General features: G+C 43.9%; 1 pseudogene; it reads left to right on the forward strand.

The window, feature by feature from the left end:
- The first annotated feature begins 8,301 nt into the window (after positions 1-8,301).
- LOC116759472 lies at positions 8,302-10,516 on the forward strand (annotated as a pseudogene).
- The last annotated feature ends 3,167 nt before the right edge of the window (positions 10,517-13,683 follow it).

Consider the following 13,683-nt stretch of genomic DNA (forward strand, 5'->3'; position numbering starts at 1 on the left):
GGGAGCCAGGCAGGATGGAGTCTGGAAACCAGGGCATTAACTGAAAGTCCATTACAGTGAATAGTCCAGCCCCACTCCATCCCTACCACTACCAACACCAGAAGCAGGAAGTATGTCTGGCAGCTAGGTATTTACCTTGTAAGGGAAAAAAGGAAATGAACAAAGCATCTGGGGATAACTAGAACAATATGGATGTTGTCTGAGATAAAAGCCCTCCTCATTCTAGCATGACTCCTAAGCAATCAGTCACCTTGGAGTAAACTGTTATACAAGACCCACCCATGGACACAAAGATCCTAATTGACTTGTCTACTGTTGCATTCTCAAATATGGACAGGCAAGATTATCAAACATTTGGAAAAAACTTTTACATGAAAGAGAAAGACCAAGACAAGCAAGAAGAGTACGTCAGACAAACCATAGCTAATTCAGGAAATAAAAGCTATATTTTAAAATCTCTAATAAAAATAATCAGAAAAATTGGAGAACACTTATAAAACAAGAACATGATGTTATGAAAAAGGAAGCATCTGAAAAACAAATTCTAGGAAGTTTAAAAAAAAGTGCTAAAATAAAAACATCTCAGGAATTCCCTGGCAGTCCTGTGGTTAGGACTCGGCACTTTCACTGCCAGGGCCCCGGGGTTCAATCCCTGGTCGGGGAATTAAGATCCTGCAAGCTGTGCAGCACAGCCAAAAAAAACCCCAAAATAAAACAAAACAAAATCTCATCGTAGTATTAAATCTCAGAGAAAACAGAACCAAGTTTCAACAGATAGAAAATAAGAGTAAATGGGAGAAAATGAATTGTGCAAATACTAGCCTCTGCCCATTTTTCTATAGGAAAGAAATGCATATCTGTACATATTATGTTAATCATGTATACATATATGACATAAAGGTAGGAGGGGAAGAGAGTGGGAGAAAGAAGCAAACAAAGCGGGGAAAGTACACCAAAAAGCCCCTCACGTGTGATTATGCATCTATATAAAAATGTATGTGATTACAAGGAAACTTTGAAATTTTAAAAAGTAGTAATATAAAAATAAAATATAAAACTCAGTCCTAAAGGAGGGCTGGACACTCCTTTTAATTCTTTTTAGAATTTTAGAGTTTTAAAATTCCAATCTCTAATAATAGAGAAGGAAACCAAAGCCACAGTAAGTGTCTCATCCACAATCTCATACCTAGTTAGTGGCAGGGCTGAGACCGTGCGGGTCTTCTGAGTCCAGGGCAGGGATCCTTCCACCACACTTAATTAGAAATCCAGGAAATGCATGTTCTGTGGATAAGAAATACTAACTGCTTAAACAAACAAAACCAGCACAGTCACCTAAACCAGGGAAGGAAGATTACAGAGAAAGAGAACAGAAAACCACAAGTATTCAGTGTAAAAAATCACATAGGCAAAGGGAGATTATTAGCAGCATCTTAGAAAAGACCAAAAGATTAATGAAAGGATTCTTTTTTAAAATAGGGAAGAAAAGCCATCGGAATGAATGGAAACCCTTTATGATTTTAGGGACAAAGAGATTATTTAGGAATAAAATAGAATCTTCTTTCTGACTGAATGTAATTCACTACTTCACTCTTGACCAAGATAGCTTCTGGGGGGAGGTTCCCATCACCCTAAAATGTGAAGCTTGGAGTTATTAACTAAAAATCCAGAAACTTTTAGTTATAATTGACAAAGGGGAGTTTGTCACCAGAAGTTTTAAAATAAGTTAGGAACAAACCAATCACTCTCATGGAAACTAGAGGGCTTTTTATCTGTGATCCCACTCTATAAGAATAACATCCCCCCGCCCCGGAAACCAGTGCGATTATATCCTGATGAGAGTCACCTGGTAAAAAGTACAGAAAAGGATGTGCTCACCAAACACTTAAAATAAGTTGTTGAGGGAGAGGCAACAGTTTCTATTATGCCTGTGTGGTGTATCCAGAGAATAAAAGGATAGCTTCTCACCACATCCACTTGGATGTCTAATAGACTTCTCAAATTCAACATTTCCAAAACCAAACTTATAATTTTCCTCTCTTACCCTGTTCCTTCTGTAGTCCTTTCCATCTCAGCAAATGGAAACTCCACCTTCTAGTTTCTTAGGTAAAAAATCTTGATACTTCCTTTGACTTCTCTCTCTCTCAAAAATCTCACCTAATCCATCAACATGTCCTGAGAGTTCCATCTTCAAAATAAATCTAGACTCTTAAGTCTTCTTACCACCTCCTCTAAGACAACCTGGCTCAAGCTGCCATCACCTGGTGCCTGATTATTTCAATAGCCTCCTCACTGATCTTCCTGTTTCCACCATTGCCTGCCCACAGTCTGTTCTCCAGAGAGCAGCCAGAGTGATCCTTAAAAAATAAAAGTCAGGTCATGTCATTCTGGTCAAAACCCCCAATAAGTTGAGGGTCAACAGATTTGAAGAAGCAAAAGAGACCAAAAAGGAGAGAACAGTGAGGTGAGAGGGATCCCATGAGAACATGGTGTCTCACTAGCCAAGCAAGGAGAGTATTCCAAGAAGCAGGTCTGCTGCTAAGGAGTACAATGAGAACAGGGAAGTGGCCAGTAGAATTGGCAACATTGAGATAAATGTTAACCTAATCAAGAACAGTTTCACTGGGAGCTGTTGGGGCAGAAAGGCAAAACTTGGTTGATTGGTGCAGGAGTGTGAATAAGGAATTGGAGACAGGCTACACAGAAAACTCAAGTTTGAAAGAAGTTTGGTCATGAAGGGGAAAAGAGAATTTGGCAGTAGCGGGAAAAGTTATTGATAATGGAGCATGTTTGCATGCTAATGGAGGAGGATTCTGAAAGAGGAGGAAATTGATGTCAAGAGGAAAGATAATAGAGGAAGTGGAGGAATTAGCTTTTGATGAGGGAGGGACATTTTCCCCACAGTAACTGGAGGATAGGAAGAGAGGAGGAGAGGGACTCTGTCCCTTTGAACCACTACCGTCTCCCTCTTAGTGTGCACTGGGCATCTGCATCACGTAGACATTAACTATATCCCCTCAGAAGACACAGGCATGCCTACTCGCCAAAAAACCTCACCCAATTTCCTCCTGGCACCAGCAAGGTAACTCCTTAGGAGTTAATGTTCCTTTCTCAATCCCGTAAGAGGTCACAATAACCCACTACTTGCCTCGTTGGACTATGTAAACTGTCAATACGGTACTTTGATGTATAACCCTTTGTTTCAAAAATCTATACAACTGTGCTTCGCCTTCTGATAGGTGGAACAGCCTTCAGAGCTTTCTGCAAGACTGTCTCCCCTGTAATAATCCTCAGTTTGGCTCAAATAACAATTTCCATATCTTTATGAGATTGACTATTAAGTTTTTTCACTGTCGAGAAGTTTGGTGTACCAAAAATTCAGGCAGAAAAAGGCAACCTTACACATGATCCAATTCCCTGATTTATATGCCCATCAATTTTAGGTCCAACCTTGTGTAACCCCCAAAAGAGGAAGGGGCGGGACTTCCCTAGTGGTCCAGTGGTAAGGAATCCGCCTTCCAATGCAGTGGACTCGGGTTCGATCCCTGGTCGGGGAACTGGGATCCCACATGCCACGGGGCAACTAATCCTCCTCACCATAACTACTGAGCTCGCGTGCCTCAACTAGAGAGCGCGCGTGCCACAACTACAGAGCCCACACGCCCTGGAGCCAGCGTGCCACAACTAGAGAAGAGAAAAGCCACAGGCCACAACTAGAGAGGAGACTGCGCACCATAACGAAGAGCGCACATGCCTCAACGAGAGGCCACATGCCCCAACAAAGATCCCGTGTGCCCCACCTAAGGTGTGACGTAGCCACTAAAAAAAACCAAGGGGTTGGGGGAGCAGAGTTTAAATTGCAGTCCTCCCAGAGCCTGGGAGATATGGACCGGACGCGCAGCGCTATGATCGGCCTCTGGAGACTCTTGGCTCCTCCTGCCTGCAGGCGGCGCGGTGGGACTCCAGTCCCCGCGCCAGAAAGGCAACGTTCCCAGGATGCCTTGCGTGTCCCCATGGCAACGGCCCCCGCGGAGCGGGGCTGACCGGCGCAGGCCCCACCCCCGAGCGGTCGGTAAGATCGTTTGGTTGTCCGCCGCGGCACCAGCGCGGCATTTGAAAAGGGTACCCCGCGCCCAACCGAGGCCTGGAATCCGGCCGGGGACCATCCCGGGGGCGGGCTCAGCGGCCGCGCCCCGGGTCTCGGGCTACGCAGACTCTGCAAGTGTCAGCGGTGACCTCTCGGCCCGGCAGAAGGGGCGGTCCGCGGTGGCAGGAAGAAAAGCCTGCTCGGGCGGGAACCGGGCCTGGAGGAGGCGCGGTCCGGGATCCTCGGACTGACTGTGAAATCTGCAGCCCTAGCCCAGCAGTCTAACCCGAGCTCGCGCGTTGGAGTCCAGAGGGGGCCGTGCAGGGAAATCCGTGCTTTCAGCCGTGGTTACTAAGTTCCTCGAAGCAGGGACTGATTTTTTTTTTTTTTAATCTTTGTTACCCATGCAGTGTGTTTCCACAGTGGGCGCTCTACAAACACTCGTTGAATCAATGAATTAACGAATGAAAGAGATGTACACATAGCCACTGATTTTACAGTCAGTCCAGGGCTTTCTGAGTGTTCCTGTTTCTCTGAAGCTTAGCTTGTGTGCTGGGAGTACTGTTAGTAAGGTACAGAGTGGAAGAAAGAACAGGGAATTACGGCTGAGGAAAGGAAAGGAGTCCCATAGGGGAACATAGAGTATAATACTAAATTGCAATGATAGGGACTGTCACTTCAACATGTAGTTCTTTAGAAAATGATGACGACGGTTGCAACTCTTATTTTAGTTCCAAGTCTTTGAGAGATTCTCAGGGGTGACAGTAACTCAGTTTCCTGATACTTGGCTTAAATTGAAACAATGTTTCCCAAGAAATATGACAATTAATTTCTTACTGCCTTTTCCCTAACACACACACACAAAATGGTATTCAGGATAAAATCTTTAGGGATCATAATCCAACTCCCTCACTTTATAGATGAGTAAAGTGAGTTACAGAGAGGTTGAAGTGACTTGCTCCAGGTCATATAGCTAGTGACTGAGAATACAGCCTAGGTTTCTTGAGTTCCAGTTCTATGCTCTCCCTCCTTTCTTTCAACATATTTATTGGAACTTCTTCAAAAAATATTAATACAGTATTGTTTCTCTTGGGTTGTGGCTGCTTAATCAAGCTTCTGTTTTACATTTTCCAAGTTATCAGGAAGCTATAGGGCATTTTCCTCATTCCCCCTTGTCATCTACAGAAAGTGGTTTGTTTTTCTGGTGCAAATGGTCTTGAAAAAGATCGCTGATGATTTATCATTTCTTTCTGACATTTGTAACATGATCTTGGGGCAAATAGTTTTCAGTTTAAATTTCATTTCAGTGGAGTCAAACTACCAATTGTAGAAGTCTCTGTAAATGCAACTTTCTGTATTTCTTAAAAACACATGAATGGGTTTAAAGATATCTCACAGGAAATGCTGAAGACAGTTCTATGCATACTTTATCACACAGTATTTTAACACATTTAAACGACTGTGTCCTATGGTAGGTAGTTACATGACTGTGTCTTATGCTATGTGCTCAAATGGCTTTTTATTTTATTTTTATTTTTGACTGCGTCACGCGGCTTGTAGGATCTTAGTTTCCCACCCATGGATCGAACCTGGGCCCCTGGCAGTGAGAGAGCTGAGTCCTAACCACTGGACTGCCAGAGAATTCCCTCAAATGTCCTTTTAATTGAATCAAACTCTTTGTTTCAGGTCAAGTTTCTCCAGTTAGAAATGAGTGTCTGTGGCAGTTCCAATGACTGACTTCTTTATGAGTTCCCCCCATCCCCCCACTGTTCCTGTAAAACAAGGGCCTGTACATTCAGTATTCCACCTTTGTCAGGGTATAAATTCGCTTTGTTTGCAGCAACTGTTGTTTTGGAAAGAGGACCAGCAAAACCATCACAAGCTCTTCTTGGAATTGTATCATCCAAACCTTGCCCATTTTACATATTGAAAAGTCTGGCTTTTCAAGATCCGTGTCGTAACTTCTCGCCTGATACGAACAAAGGTAGAAGGCTTTTAAACATTACTGATGAGAAGTGTGAAGCCGTCCTGAGACAGAAGGAAATGCGTTTGGGGGTCCAGATGGCAGTGCCCTTTGATGACGTGGTCATCTGTTTCTGAGCCCAGGAGTAGGAGAATCCGGATAAGCATCAGAACGAATGCTCATGGTGCATGCTTTACATGCATGTGATGAGGGGTATGGATGAGACTGCTCTCTCTAGGCATGACATGTTTTTGTTGAAAATTTGAGAGTAATTCATGAAATCAAAGGCTAAGCAAGTCTCAGCAGGTCATCCATACTTTCTGTTTGCTACTTGGTCAGCCTTTAACGAGACAGCAAATTTGACGTACCCATCCAGCGTCTTTTAAAGTCACAGATACTTATATTTAAGTCACTTTTGCAGTTGGAGATTCAGCAGTGATTCAGTGAGTCGTCCACATAGTGGTGAAAGCGTAACTGGATAGAAAATCATGCCCTTAGAGTCTTCAGGCTGACAGTGCTGATGTCGAAAGGTAGTAGAAAATGCCACCTATGAGAAGAAAACTACCTGTACTTTTGCCATTTGAAAATTATGTCCTAACTTCCTTATTCTATGAGAATGACTTACACAGGGGGAAAAAAACACCCTCCTTCCTGATGGATATGAATGAGGAAGGATGCAGCCCTAAGAAATGCTGAACCAGCACATTGGAAGCGAATCCTTGTCCTGGTAACATTGTTTGAACCCCGCATTAAGCGGTCCCTGAACTTATCCTACCCGACTCTTCACGTATGTGAACTGGTAACATTTTCTTACTGTTTAAAATGTTTTGGAATTGCATTTCCTCTTACAAAACAGAGTCCTAAAAGACATAGAAATTGTTAACAGAATGAGGGGTTGTGAGTAACAGATCCTAAGGCATGAAATTGGCTGCACAGAAAAAGAATGGGAGGAGTGACGACTGTCCTGGTCTGAGCAGGTGACAGTCTTTGTTAGGTAGTAACTGTCACCTCTTCTGTCTTGGGACTCAGACCGTGTACATACTAATATGAAGCATTAGGGACTTGGTAGGGAGAAAAAAATCCAAATGTTGCAGCTTGCTTGTTTTCAGCCCTCAATAAGTTTCTAAAAAAAAAGAGACAGTCTTAGGCTGTCAAGACCTTGATACTTTTCAAGGTTACAGGGCAGTTTTTGTAGAATGTCCCTCAATCCGGCTGTACCTGATGTGTCTTCACGAGTAGGCTCAGTTTATTTGCCTTCAGAGGGTTAGCCAAGATGTGATGCTGTGTTTATCTCACTGCATCTTATCGGGTGGCGCATGATTTCAATTCGTTCCGTTACTGAGGATGTTCGTGGTGATCACTTAAGGTAGTGTCTGCCAGACTTCACTATGAAGTTGCTTTCCCCCCTCTTTGTAATTAACAAGTAGTTCATGATTTTGTGGGAAGGTACTTTGAAGTCATGTAAATATCCCATTCCTCATCAAATTTTCCATTCGTTTAGCCACATATTTTATATCTGTATGGACTCATAATACTTTCCTATTTTTATTCCTATTTTGTCCAGTGGGTTATAATTCTATCAGTATTTATTTTGATGCTCTCATTGTCCTAAATTTGGCCAGTGGAAGCCCCCTTACACAGGCTTCTGTGTCCTTTTAACTTGTTCTCATCATTCTTGAGCAACTTCCTTGCTATCTCTGTCACAAGTTGTTCCAGGTGTCTTCTATTTACCCTGTTCCAGCACTGCAGTTGATCATTTCTCCCAGGACCCCCGGTTCCTTGTAATGGAGAGTGGGTTAGAAGCCAAGATCTGGCACTAGTTGTGCCCATTGCTATTTGAGGGTTGCTACTCCCAGACCCTCTCAGTGGACAGAGCCAGGACATACATACATATAACACGTACACATGTTTACATTTACACTTATTTCCACATCTATTTTTATGAATGATTCCACACCAATACCATTACCACACCAGTGTCCGTTCTAGTTTTGTCCCTTCCCATATCGGTAATTCTCATCTCCAAGAGTGAGCTTTGCTCCCATTATCTGTAATATATTTATTTATCTGATCAGTCCTCCTGTGAGTCAGCCACCTCATGGGGCCACTGCCACCCCTTCCCCCGAGCAGAGCCCCACTGGGGCTCTGGCATCCTGCTCTGGGCCACCCCACCCGCTCCCATCCCCACCTGCTGTAGATGCTTACCTTACTCAGCTCTACTTAATGATTTTGGAACTGAATTGTTCAGGAAAGGAAGGGAGGAGAAAGAGGAAGGAAAAGAAAGAGGAGAAGGGAAGGAAAAGATGGCGATACTATTAATGGAAATGGTTTAGTTGACAAAATGAATCAGTGAAGAAGTGAAAAAGACCAACAGAGATGATAAATTTAATATGTGAGCGGATATAGGACTGAAATCAACCCCCAAACTGAATCTAGTACAGCTCTGAAAGTCATTTAAATCAAAGTGATTCTACTGCTATAAAATTAGGAGTAATGTACTAAGATCATAAACATCAACAGCCAATTGCAGATGGCCATGGGCTGGGGTTTGGAAAGCACACCCAACCCAAGGGCAGCACCAGGAGGAAGGGCAGTCCCAGTCATTCAGCAAACGTCGATGTGGCCGGGTATTGTCCCTGCCCTCGAGAAGCTCACAGTCAAATGGAGAGAAAGACGAATAATGGGCAGATATAGGAAAGTGGAATAAGCGCCAGGCGAGAGGGAAAGCAGACGCGTGAGGACAGCACCCAGGAAGGGCACTTAACCCACATTCAAGGGGTCAGGGAAGTTGTCCCAGAGAAACGACACCTCAACTCAGTCTTGACCAATGAGAAGCAGGTTGCACCTGCCCAAGAGGTAAACTTGAAGTTGATTAAACTGCAGGTGAGACAGTCTAATGAGAACCAAGGAGGAAAGCAATGCATGTTTTCGATGAAAGGGCTTCATGTGTGGTTTATGATAGAAGGCAGATTCCAGTCATTGGAAGGAGGCAATTAAGACTAACACGTGTTGAGAACATCCAGCCCTTGGATGATAGGAGATGTTGCCCACAGTCCTACAGAGGTAAGCCAGGAGGGGAACAAGAGGAGAAGCAGGTTCAGGGACGTGGCAGTGAGCCAGGGCTTGACAGAGCGGGATGCCACCAGCTGGTCCAAGGGGAAGCTCTGTGAGCTCCTGGCGGGCACCGCGGTGGAGAATGAGGCTGCCGGTTGCGAGATCAGTGAGCTGAGGCAGGCGGAAGGTGAGGCTTCCTGCAGCCGCCGCAAAGGAAAGCTGATTTTCTTCTGAGTGCAACATCACATTGGTCTGGAAAGGTATAATTAAAGAATCTGGTGCAAAGCACAAGGGGTTGATTGAAATACCCAACCTGTCTTAAGAAAATGAAGTAGATGACACTGAAGTGAACGTGAGTAAAAAGAAAGGAGATGGGGATATACTTGAAAGATCTTATGAAATCTGCAGACACCGCCAAGGTCAGGGAAGCCCTTGGAGATTACCCGAAGGCACTTAAGTCGGAATTTACAATGGGAATGATTTTACAAACCAAAGCTATGGCAACCCAGGAATTGACTGTTAAAAGGAAACTGAGTGAGAATACCTTGCAGATTCAGGGCTCCTCTCCAGTGGCACTGGGTGTAAGGATTCCCACTATGGCACTGCACATGACGGAACTGTTTGACACAGCTATCGAGCAGCTGTACAGAATCTTTACTTTGAAAGATTTGGTACAAAATTTTCTAAATCTCCTGCGGTATTAGAAGCTGAAAAGGGAGGGAAACTCCAAATGTTTGATGGGAACATCACCGGTAAATATATAGAATTGTTAACAAATAAAAAGGTCATCCTGAAATGGAGATGCAGGAACTGGCCAGGACACTAGGCACTAGTTGCACTGACTTTTGTGCCTACTCTAGGGCAGATGGAACTACAATTGGACCGTGAAGGAGCTCCTGTCTGTGAAGAAGAGAAACTCAAATTCTGTTGGCAGAATCAGCATCTTGAAGAAATAAAAGGTTTACTGCAGCTGAGAAGATTTTATAACGGCATTACTTTTTGTAAGCAGAAAAAGTGTAGCATTTACCACTTCCCTCTATCATTCCTTTAAAAAAAGAAAACAAATACTCTTAATTTATACTGGATTAAATCCATGAATTTATAACAGAATAGAAAAAAGAACACTAACACGTGGGACAGCTCTAGCCCTCCAGCCGCCCCCCTCCAGACCATATGCCAGGTTCCCCACTGTCTTCGGGCATCTGCTTCCTAAACTACAACCAGTCACCTGCTCCGCTGTTTTCTTGGACCATGGTGTCCAGGCCCTTAGAGAACAGTTGGAACAGCCTTTTGGTTCTGAGCAGCCCAGCCCTATTGTTTGGGTTAGATGCCGATGAGACCTCTTCCCTGCAATATTCCTGACGTCGTTTCTCCTGGAGTACTGTTTCTACTACTACCAGAAAACAGACACCTCACTGGGCTTTTTAGTCACGTGAGAAGTGTGGTAAGATGGGTACCCCAGTTCCAAATAAAGCTTACAGTGCTGGAGTGTGGATGGTTTTATTTCCCCTTCCTGGCATTGAAGGGTCCTCAGGTTTTTTGGTTCTGCTTTGATTTTCTCTCTCCCAGTGTCTTGTGCCTTTAGTAAAATATGGGAACTTTGGCACCCCTGGACGTGCTTTCAGACATAAAACTCAAGGCAGCGAATCCACCTCATTGTGACCTTTCGAGGTGAGAAAACACACTATTCCCAAACCAGGCTCAATATCCCAGATTGAAATGGGACAAGAGCTGTTCACTCTTCCAGGACAGAGGGGAAAGCGAGAAGACAGAAAGGACAGTTACCCCTGTGCTGGGAGGCTTGGATTTGAAGAGCATCAAAGTGTGGCTGTTTTAGGGTAAGAAAGAGTTGGAGCACTGACATTTGAGTCTGTGCATTGAGATTACATGAATTGCTTTTCTTACGTCTTCTTGTCATAGTGGCAGCGTGTAAAATTCTGTGATTCCAGCCTGTAAGATGAGGCCCTTTTTTTTTTTGTTTTGTTTGTTTTTGTAGTACGCGGGCCTCTCGCTGTTGTGGCCTCTCCCGTTGCGGAGCACAGGCTCCGGACGCGCAGGCTCAGCGGCCATGGCTCACGGGCCCAGCCGCTCCGCGGCATGTGGGATCTTCCCAGACCGGGGCACGAACCCGTGTCCCCTGCAACGGCAGGAGGACTCTCAACCACTGCGCCACCAGGGAAGCCCTAAACTCTTTTTAACAATAAAAAAAACCTTTTTAAGTACCTCATGGAAAGTGCATATTATTCTCTGTTGATAAATCTAATATATATTGTTGTTCCTTGTCTTCTTGTTCTCTCTTCCATGAAATTCTTCTCATTGCAGCAAAGTGATCACTCTTACTTCTCTTGTATCCTCTGACAATCCCTAAAATGTTGCTTTCCAAACTTTCATCCTCTACTTTCTTCTCACTCAACACCCTCTCCCTGGGTGATTTCATCCACTCACACCTCACTTACCCATCACATACTGGCATTTCTCCTAAGCTCAAAACCCACGTTTACACCTGCCTACTGTAGCTCTCTTCTTGGATGCTTCACAGGCATCATAAACTCAACACACCCCAAACTGGAATCATTCCTGGCTTCACTCGTCCTCTCGTCCCTGCCTGACAGTAACATGTTCCTCCTTATCTGTTCCCCATCTCATTGGAAGGCACTACTAGCTGCCCAGCTGACCCTTCATTCCTCTTCCCCATATGTCTTGGTCAATCACCAATTTTTACACTGATTCCAGTTCCTTATTATTACTTTAATATTCCTACGTTGCTTCATGCCCACTACCACCACCACCTCTCACCTGGATTAGCACGAGACCATCTCCTCATGGATAGACCATCTCCTATCCAGTGTTCCTGACTCCAGTCAACTTCCACTGCCACATGCCCACCAGCGTGATCTTTATAAAATGCAAATAATTCCATGCCACTCCCCCACTTAAGATTTTTCACTGACTTCTTATTGCCCTCAGGCTAAAGGCTTTTATTTTCTGGACCCCTGCCTCCAGCTTCATCCCTGTTGCACCTCCTTCCACTATATCTCAGGTTTACTAAATAACCTGCCTTTCTCCAAATTCTCCATGTTTCGGTTATTTGCATGGGCCTCGCTTACATAGAATATCTCTCACTATAGATTCAAGCTATATTATGTTTTCCATCCTTCATGTTCCAATTCTTTGCATGGACTCCCCTATATCCACCATCTCCACCTGTCTAATTCAAGGTATAAAGCCACACTTAGGGGGAAGTTTATACCTACATTAGAAGATAAGAAAGGTCACAAATCAATTACCTCAGCTTCCATTTTAAGAAACTAGGGGAAAAAAGAGTAAGTGAAACCTAAAGTAATCAGAAAGGACATCCCTGGTGGCACAGTGGTTAAGAATCCACTTGCCAATGCAGGGGACACGTGTTCAAGCCCTGATCCGGGAAGATCCCACATGCCGCAGAGCAACTGAGCCCGTGCGCCACAACCACTGAGCCTGTGCTCTAGAGCCTGCGAACCACATCTACTGAGCCTGCGTGCTGCAACTACTGAAGCCTGCGTGCCTAGAGCCTGTGCTCTGCAACAGGAGAAGCCACCACAATGAGAAGCCCATGCACCGCAAAGAAGAGTAGCCCCCGGGGCTTCCCTGGTGGCGCAGTGGTTGAGGGTCTGCCTGCCGATGCAGGGGACGCGGGTTCGTGCCCGGTCCGGGAGGATCCCACATGCCGTGGAGCGACTGGGCCCGTGAGCCATGGCCGCTGGACCTGTGCGTCCGGAGCCTGTGCTCCGCAACGGGAGGAGCCACAACAGTGAGCGACCCGCGTACCAAAAGAAAAAAAAAAAAGAGTAGCCCCCGCTCGCAGCAACTAGAGAAAGCCTGCATGCAGCAACGAAGACCCAATGCAGCCTAAATAAATAAATTAAATTTATTTTAAAAACTTTATCAATATCAGCAGTAAGAGAAGTGACCTCACTACAGATTCTACAGTTATTTAAAACATAAAAAAGAATATTATTAACAACTTTATGACAATAAATTTGACAACTTACGTGAAATGGACAAATTCCCACTAATTACCAAAGCTCCCTTGAGAAGAAATAGATAAACTGAATAGCCTTAATATTTATTAAAGAAATTGAATTTATAGTTAAGATCTTTCCCACAAAGAAAATTTCACTAGAGAACTTTACCAATTCTCTAGTGAATTGGTAAACTATTCCAGAAAACTGAGAAAGAGAGAATACTTCCCAACTCATTCTGTGAGGCCAGCATTACTGATTTATCAAAGCCAGATAAAAATATAACAAGAAAGTTAAAGACCAATATTTTTATACATAGATATATAAACTCTTAATAAACTTTTGGTAAATCAAATCCAACAATATATAAAAATGATAATACATCATGACCAAGTGCAGGTTGTCTCAGGAATGCAAGGTTGGTTTAACTTTGAAAACCAATCAATATATTAATCTATATAAACAAACTAAAAAAGAAAAACAATATGATGTATTCATGATTTAAAAAAAAAATCTCTCAGAAAACTATGAATTAGAAGGGAACCTCCTCAACCTCAAAAGTGCATCTGCTACAAACCTAT

The sequence above is a fragment of the Phocoena sinus genome, chromosome 9, assembly GCF_008692025.1.
Source record: "Phocoena sinus isolate mPhoSin1 chromosome 9, mPhoSin1.pri, whole genome shotgun sequence".
Taxonomy (NCBI): domain Eukaryota; kingdom Metazoa; phylum Chordata; class Mammalia; order Artiodactyla; family Phocoenidae; genus Phocoena; species Phocoena sinus.